This window comes from Nomascus leucogenys, chromosome 14 (assembly GCF_006542625.1).
Source record: "Nomascus leucogenys isolate Asia chromosome 14, Asia_NLE_v1, whole genome shotgun sequence".
In the NCBI taxonomy this organism is placed as follows: Eukaryota; Metazoa; Chordata; class Mammalia; order Primates; family Hylobatidae; genus Nomascus; species Nomascus leucogenys.
Genome location: NC_044394.1, coordinates 27,072,336 through 27,080,694, shown reverse-complemented (window position 1 = coordinate 27,080,694; position 8,359 = coordinate 27,072,336). Strand labels below are relative to the sequence as shown.

General features: G+C 41.5%; 1 pseudogene; it reads left to right on the top strand.

Annotated features, from left to right (window-relative positions):
• The first annotated feature begins 7,561 nt into the window (after positions 1-7,561).
• On the top strand, positions 7,562-8,044 carry LOC100579914 (annotated as a pseudogene).
• The last annotated feature ends 315 nt before the right edge of the window (positions 8,045-8,359 follow it).

Below are 8,359 nucleotides of genomic sequence, written 5' to 3'. Positions count from 1 at the left end.
CTGCGCTTTTCCGACGGGCTTAAAAAATGGCACACCAGATTATATCCCGCACCTGGCTCGGAGGGTCCTACGCCCACAGAATCTCACTGATTGCTAGCACAGCAGTCTGAGATCAAAACTGCAAGGCGGCAGCGAGGCTGGGGGAGGGGCACCCATCATTGCCCAGGCTTGCTTAGGTAAACAAAGCAGCTGGGAAGCTCGAACTGGGTGGAGCCCACCACAGCTCAAAGAGGCCTGCCTGCCTGCCTCTGTAGGCTCCACCTCTAGGGACAGGGCACAGACAAACAAAAAGACAGCACTAACCTCTGCACACTTAAATGTCCCTGTCTGACAGCTTTGAAGAGAGTAGTGGTTCTCCCAGCACACAGCTGGAGATCTGAGAATGGGCAGACTGCCTCCTCAAGTGGGTCCCTGACCCCTGACCCCCGAGCAGCCTAACTGGGAGGCACCGCCAAGTAGGGGCAGACTGACACATCACACGGCCGGGTACTCCTCTGAGACAAAACTTCCAGAGGAACGATCAGGCAGCAGCATTTGTGGTTCACGAAAATCCGCTGTTCTGCAGCCTCCGCTGCTGAGACCCAGGCAAACAGGGTCTGGAGTGGACCTCCAGCAAACTCCAACAGACCTGCAGCTGAGGGTCCTGTCTGTTAGAAGGAAAACTAACAAACAGAAAGGACATCCACATCAAAAACCCATCAGTACATCACCATCATCAAAGACCAAAAGTACATAAAACCACAAAGATGGGGAAAAAACAGAGCAGAAAAACTGGAAATTCTAAAAAGCAGAGTGCCTCTCCTCCTCCAAAGGAACGCAGTTCCTCACCAGCAACAGAACAAAGCTGGACGGAGAATGACTTTGACGAGTTGAGAGAAGAAGGCTTCAGATGATCAAACTACTCTGAGCTACAGGAGGAAATTCAAACCAAAGGCAAAGAAGTTAAAAACTTTGAAAAAAATTTAGACAAATATATAACTAGAATAACCAATACAGAGAAGTGCTTAAAGGAGCTGATGAAGCAGAAAGCCAAGGCTCGAGAACTACGTGAAGAATGCAGCAGCCTCGGGAGCTGATGCAATCAACTGGAAGAAAGGGTATCAGTGATGGAAGATTAAATGAATGAAACGAAGTGAGAAGGGAAGGTTAGAGAAAAAAGAATAAAAAGAAATGAACAAAGCCTCCAAGAAATATGGGGCTATGTGAAAAGACCAAATCTACGTCTGATTGGTATACCTGAAAGTGATGGGGAGAATGGAATCAAGTTGGAAAATACTCTGCAGGATATTATCCAGGAGAACTTCCCCAATCTAGCAAGGCAGGCCAACATTCAGATTCAGGAAATACAGAGAACGTCACAAAGATAATCCTTGAGAAGAGCAACTCCAAGAAACATAATTGTCAGATTCACCAAAGTTGAAATGAAGGAAAAAATGTTAAGGGCAGCCAGAGAGAAAGGTCGGGTTACCCCCAAAGGGAAGCCCATCAGACTAACAGCGGATCTCTCGGCAGAAACTCTACAAGCCAGAAGACAGTGGGGGCCGATATTCAACATTCTTAAAGAAAAGAATTTTCAACCCAGAATCTCATATCTAGCCAAACTAAGCTTCATAAGTGAAGGAGAAATAAAATACTTTACAGACAAGCAAATTCTGAGAGATTTTGTCACCACCAGGCCTGCCCCAAAAGAGATCCTGAAGGAAGCACTAAACATGGAAAGGAACAACCGGTACCAGCCACTGCAAAAACATGCCAAATTGTAAAGACCATCGAGGCTAGGAAGAAACTGCATCAACTAACGAGCAAAATAACCAGCTAACATCATAATCATAGGATCAAATTCACATATAACAATATTAACTTTAAACGTAAATGGACTAAATGCTCCAGTTAAAAGACACAGACTGGCAAATTGGATAAAGAGTCAAGACCCATCAGTGTGCTGTATTCAGGAAACCCCCCCATCTCACATGCAGAGACATATATAGGCTCAAAATAAAAGGATGGAGGAAGATCTACCAAGCAAATGGAAAACAAAAAAAGGCAGGGGTTGCAATCCTAGTCTCTGATAAAACAGACTTTAAACCAACAAAGATCAAAAGAGACAAAGAAGGACATTACAGAATGGTAAAGGGATCAATTCAACAAGAAGAGCTAACTATCCTAAATATATATGCACCCAATACAAGAGCACCCAGATTCATAAAGCAAGTCCTGAGTGACCTACAAAGGGACTTAGACTCCCACACAATAATAATGGGAGACTTTAACACCCCACTGTCAACATTAGACAGATCAACGAGACAGAAAGTTAACAAGGATACCCAGGAATTGAACTCAGCTCTGCACCAAGCGGACCTAATAGACATCTACAGAACTCTCCACCCCAAATCAACAGAATATACATTTTTTTCAGCACCACACCACACCTATTCCAAAATTGACCACATAGTTAGAAGTAAAGCTCTCCTCAGCAAATGTAAAAGAACAGAAATTATAACAAACTGTCTCTCAGACCACAGTGCAATCAAACTAGAACTCAGGATTAAGAAACTCACTCAAAACCACTCAACTACATGGAAACTGAACAACCTGCTCCTGAATGACTACTGGGTACATAACAAAATGAAGGCAGAAATAAAGATGTTCTTTGACACCAATGAGAACAAAGACACAACATACCAGAATCTCTGGGACACATTCAAAGCAGTGTGTAGAGGGAAATTTATAGCACTAAATGCCCACAAGAGAAAGCAGGAAAGATCCAAAATTGACAACCTAACATCACAATTAAAAGAACTAGAAAAGCAAGAGCAAACACATTCAAAAGCAAGCAGAAGGCAAGAAATAACTAAAATCAGAGCAGAACTGAAGGAAATAGAGACACAAAAAACCCTTCAAAAATTAATGAATCCAGGAGCTGGTTTTTTTAAAAGATCAACAAAGTTGATAGACCGCTAGCAAGACTAACAAAGAAGAAAAGAGAGAAGGATCAAATAGATGCAATAAAAAATGATAAAGGGGATATCACCACCGATCCCACAGAAATACAAACTACCATCAGAGAATACTACAAACACCTCTATGCAAATAAACTAGAAAATCTAGAAGAAATGGATAAATTCCTCAACATATACACCCTCCCAAGACTAAACCAGGAAGAAGTTGAATCTCTGAATAGACCAATAACAGGCTCTGAAATTGTGGCAATAATCAATAGCTTACCAACCAAAAAGAGTCCAGGACCAGATGGGTTCACAGCCGAATTCTACCAGAGGTACAAGGAGGAACTGGTACCATTCCTTCTGAAACTATTCCAATCAATAGAAAAAGAAAGAATCCTCCCCAACTCATTTTATGAGGCCAGCATCATCCTGATACCAAAGCTGGGCATATACATAACCAAAAAAGAGAATTTTAGATCAATATCCTTGATGAACATTGATGCAAAAATCCTCAATAAAATACTGGCAAACTGAATCCAGCAGCACATCAAAAAGCTTATACACCATGATCAAGTGGGCTTCATCCCTGGGATGCAAGGCTGGTTCAACATACGCAAATCAATAAATATAATCCAGCATATAAACAGAACCAAAGACAAAAAGCACATAATTATCTCAATAGATGCAGAAAAGGCCTTTGACAAAATTCAACAACCCTTCATGTTAAAAACTCTCTATAAATTAGGTAATGATGGGACGTATCTCAAAATAATAAGAGCTATCTATGAAAAACCCACAGCCAATATCATACTGGATGGGCAAAAACTGGAAGCATTCCCTTTGAAAACTGGCACAAGACAGGGATGCCCTCTCTCACCACTCCTATTCAACATAGTGTTGGAAGTTCTGGCTAGGGCAATCAGGCAGGAGAAGGAAATAAAGGGTATTCAATTAGGAAAAGAGGAAGTCAAATTGTCCCTGTTTGCAGATGACATGATTGTATATCTAGAAAACCCCATTGTCTCTGCCCAAAATCTCCTTAAGCTGATAAGCAACTTCAGCAAAGTCTCAGGATACAAAATCAATGTACAAAAATCACAAGCATTCTTATACACCAATAACAGACAAACAGAGAGCCAAATCATGAGTGAACTCCCATTCACAATTGCTTCAAAGAGAACAAAATACCTAGGAATCCCACTTACAAGGGACGTGAAGGACCTCTTCAAGGAGAATTACAAACCACTGCTCAATGAAGTAAAAGAGGACACAAACAAATGGAAGTACATTCCATGCTCATGGGTTGGAAGAATCAATATTGTGAAAATGGCCATACTGCCCAAGGTAATTTATAGATTAAATGCCATCCCCATCAAGCTACCAATGACTTTCTTCACAGAATTAGAAAAAACTACTTTAAAGTTCGTATGGAACAAAAAAAGAGCCTGCATCACCAAGTCAATCCTAAGCCAAAAGAACTAAGCTGGAGGCATCACGCTACCTGACTTCAAACTATACTACAAGGCTACAGTAACCAAAACAGCATGGTACTGGTACCAAAACAGAGATATAGATCAATGGAACAGAACAGAGCCCTCAGAAATATTGCCGAATATCTACAACTATCTGATCTTTGACAAACCTGACAAAAACAAGCAATGGGGAAAGGATTCCCTATTTAATAAATGGTGCTGGGAAAACTGGCAAGCCATATGTAGAAAGCTGAAACTGGATCCCTTCCTTACACCTTATAAAAAAATTAATTCAAGGTGGATTAAAGACTTAAATGTTAGACCTAAAACCATAAAAACCCTAGAAGAAAACCTAGGCATTACCATTCAGGACATAGGCATGGGCAAGGACTTCATGTCTAAAACACCAAAAGCAATGGCAACAAAAGCCAAAACTGACAAATGGGATCTAATTAAACTAAAGAGCTTCTGCACAGCAAAAGAAACTACCATCAGAGTGAACAGGCAACCTACACAATGGGAGAAAATTTTCGCAACCTACTCATCTGACGAAGGGCTAATATCCAGAATCTACAATGAACTCAAACAAATTTACAAGAAAAAAACAAACAACCCCATCAAAAAGTGGGCAAAGGATATGAACAGACACTTTTCAAAAGAAGACATTTATGCAGCCAACAGACATGTGAAAAAATGCTCATTATCACTGGCCATCAGAGAAATGCAAATCAAAACCACAATGAGATACCATCTCACACCAGTTAGAATGGCCATCATTAAAAAGTCAGGAAATAACAGGTGCTGGAGAGGATGTGGAGAAATAGGAACACTTTTACACTGTTGGTGGGACTGTAAACTAGTTTAACCATTGTGGAAGTCAGTGTGGCAATTCCTCAGGGATCTAGAACTAGAAATACCATTTGATCCAGCCATCGCATTACTGGGTATATACCCGAAGGATTATAAATCATGCTGCTATAAAGACACATGCACACGTATGTTTATTGCGGCACTATTCACAATAGCAAAGACTTGGAACCAACCCAAATGTCCAACAACAATAGACTGGATTAAGAAAATGTGGCACATATACACCATGGAATACTATGCAGCCATAAAAAATGATGAGTTCATGTCCTTTGTAGGGACATGGATGAAACTGGAAACCATCATTCTCAGCAAACTATCGCAAGGACAAAAAACCGAACACTGCATGTTTTCACTCATAGGTGGGAGTTGAACAATGAGAACACATGGACACAGGAAGGGGAATATCACACTCTGGGGACTGTTGTGGGGTGGGGGCAGGGGGGAGGGATAGCATTAGGAGATATACCTAATGCTAAATGATGAGTTAATGGGTACAGCACACCAATATGGCACATGTATACATATGTAACAAACCTGCACATTGTGCACATGTACCCTAAAACTTAAAGTATGATAATAATAAAATAATATAAAAAAGAAAGTGAGGGAGGGAGAGAAAAAGAAAAAGAAAGGAATTGTTATTCAGCCAGTAAAAGATACTTAAAAAGAGAGAAAGAAGGGGGCAAAAGAGGGAGGGTGGGTGAGTGTTGCTGGAAGTCAGGGACCCCAAATGGAAGGACCAGCTGAAGCCATGGCAGAAGAACATGGATTGTGAAGATTTCATGGACATTTATTAGTTCCCCAAGTTAATCCTTTTATAATTTCTTATGCCTGTCTTTACTGCAATCTCTAAACATAAATTGTAAAGATTTCACGGACACTTATCACTTCCCCAGTCAATACCCTTGTGATTTCCCATGCCTGTCTTTACTTTAATCTCCTAATCCTGTCAGCTGAGGAGGATGTATGTTGCCTCAGGACCCTGTAATAATTGCATTAACTGCACAAATTGTACAGCATGTGTGTTTGAGCAATATGAAATCTGGGCACCTTGAAAAAAGAACAGGATAATAGCAATTGTTCAGGGAATAAGAGAGATAACCTTAAACTCTGACCACCTGTGAGCTGGGTGAAACGGAGCCATATTTCTCTTCTTTTAAAAGCAAATGGGAGAAATATCGCTGAATTCTTTTTCTCAGCAAGGAACATCCCTGGGAAAGAGAATACGTGCCTGGGGGTGGGTCTCTAAACTGGCTCCGCTGGGCGTGGCCATCTTTTATGGTCAAGGCTGTAGGTGTGAAATAGACCCCAGTCTCCCATAGCACTCCTAGGCTTATTAGGAAGAGGAAATTCCCGCCTAATAATTTTGGTCAGACCGGTTGCTCTCAAAACCCTGTCTCCTGATAAGATGTTATCAATGACAATGGTGCCTGAAACTTCATTAGCAATTTTAATTTCACCCCAGTCCTGTGGTCCTGTGATCTCACCCTGCCTCCACTTGCCTTGTGATATTCTATTACCTTGTAAAGTACTTGATGTCTGTGACCCACACCTATTCGCACACTCCCTCCCCTTTTGAAAATCCCTAATAAAAACTTGCTGGTTTTGCGGCTTGTGGGGCATCACAGAACCTACCGACATGTGATGTCTCCCCCAGATGCCCAGCTTTAAAATTTCTCTCTTTTGTACTCTGTCCCTTTATTTCTCATACCGGCCAATGCTTAGGGAAAATACAAAAGAACCTACGTGACTATCAGGGCAGGTTCCCCAATAGGTGAGAAGGAGGAACGGAGAAAAAAAGAGAAAGAAGCTGGGAATGGTTGCTCAAGCCTGTAATCCCAGCATTTTGGGAGGTCAAGGCAGATTGCTTGAGTCCAGGAGTTCTAGACCAGCCTGGGCAACATTGTGAGACCCTGTGTCTATTAAAAATACAAAAGTTAGCCATGCATGATGGTGGACACCTGTAGTCCCAGCTACTTGGGGGCTGAGGCTGAGGTGGGAGGATCACTTGAGCCCAGGAAGCAGAGGTTGACATCGTACCACTGCACTCCAGCCTGGGTGACAGATTGACACCCCGTCTCAAAAAAGAGAGAGAGAAAGAAAGGAAGGGAGGGAATGATTGACAGTGTCAAATGTTACTGAAAAGTAAAAGAAAGTACAAAGAAGTAGCCATCAGATGTAGCAAATAAAGGTAGTTTATGACTTGGAGAAAAGGACTCTAAAAGAACAAAGTACCTTTCGGCCAGAACCGCCATCTTCCAGTAATTCACCAAAATGACGAACACAAAGGGAAAGAGGAGAGGCACCCGATATATGTTCTCTAGGCCTTTTAGAAAACATGGAGTTGTTCCTTTGGCCACGTATATGTGAATCTGTAAGAAAGGTGATATTGTAGACATCAAGGGAATGGGTACTGTTCAAAAAGGAATGCCCCATAAGTGTTACCATGGCAAAACTGGAAGAGTCCACAATGTTACCCAGCATGCTGTTGGCACTGTTGTAAACAAACAAGTTAAGGGCAAGATTCTTGCCAAGAGAATTAATGTGTGTATTGAGAACATTAAGCACTCTAAGAGCCGAGATAGCTTCCTGAAACGCGTGAAGGAAAATGATCAGAAAAAGAAAGAAGCCAAAGAGAAAGGTACCTGGGTTCAACTAAAGCGCCAGCCTGCTCCACCCAGAGAAGCACACTTTGTGAGAACCAATGGGAAGGAGCCTGAGCTGCTGGAACCTATTCCCTATGAATTCATAGCATAATAGGTGTTAAAAAGGAAAATAAAGGACCTCTGGGCTGTAAAAAAAAAAAAAAAAAAAAAAAAAAAGTAGCAAAAGCTAGGTTACAGTGAGTTGAGTGTTTAGTGGGAAAAGAGATATAGAGTGAGTGACTATGGGAAACACTTTTAGGAAGCTTGGTTTTAAGAGGTAAAAGAAAGATAAAGACATAGCTGGTTGAATGAGGGGTGTGTGTATGTGTGTGTGTGTAAAATTAGGAGAGGCTTGAGCCTGTTCTGACCATTTAGGCTCATAAACACCAGTGGACAGAGAAAGAGGTTGAAGGCAAGGGAGAGTGAG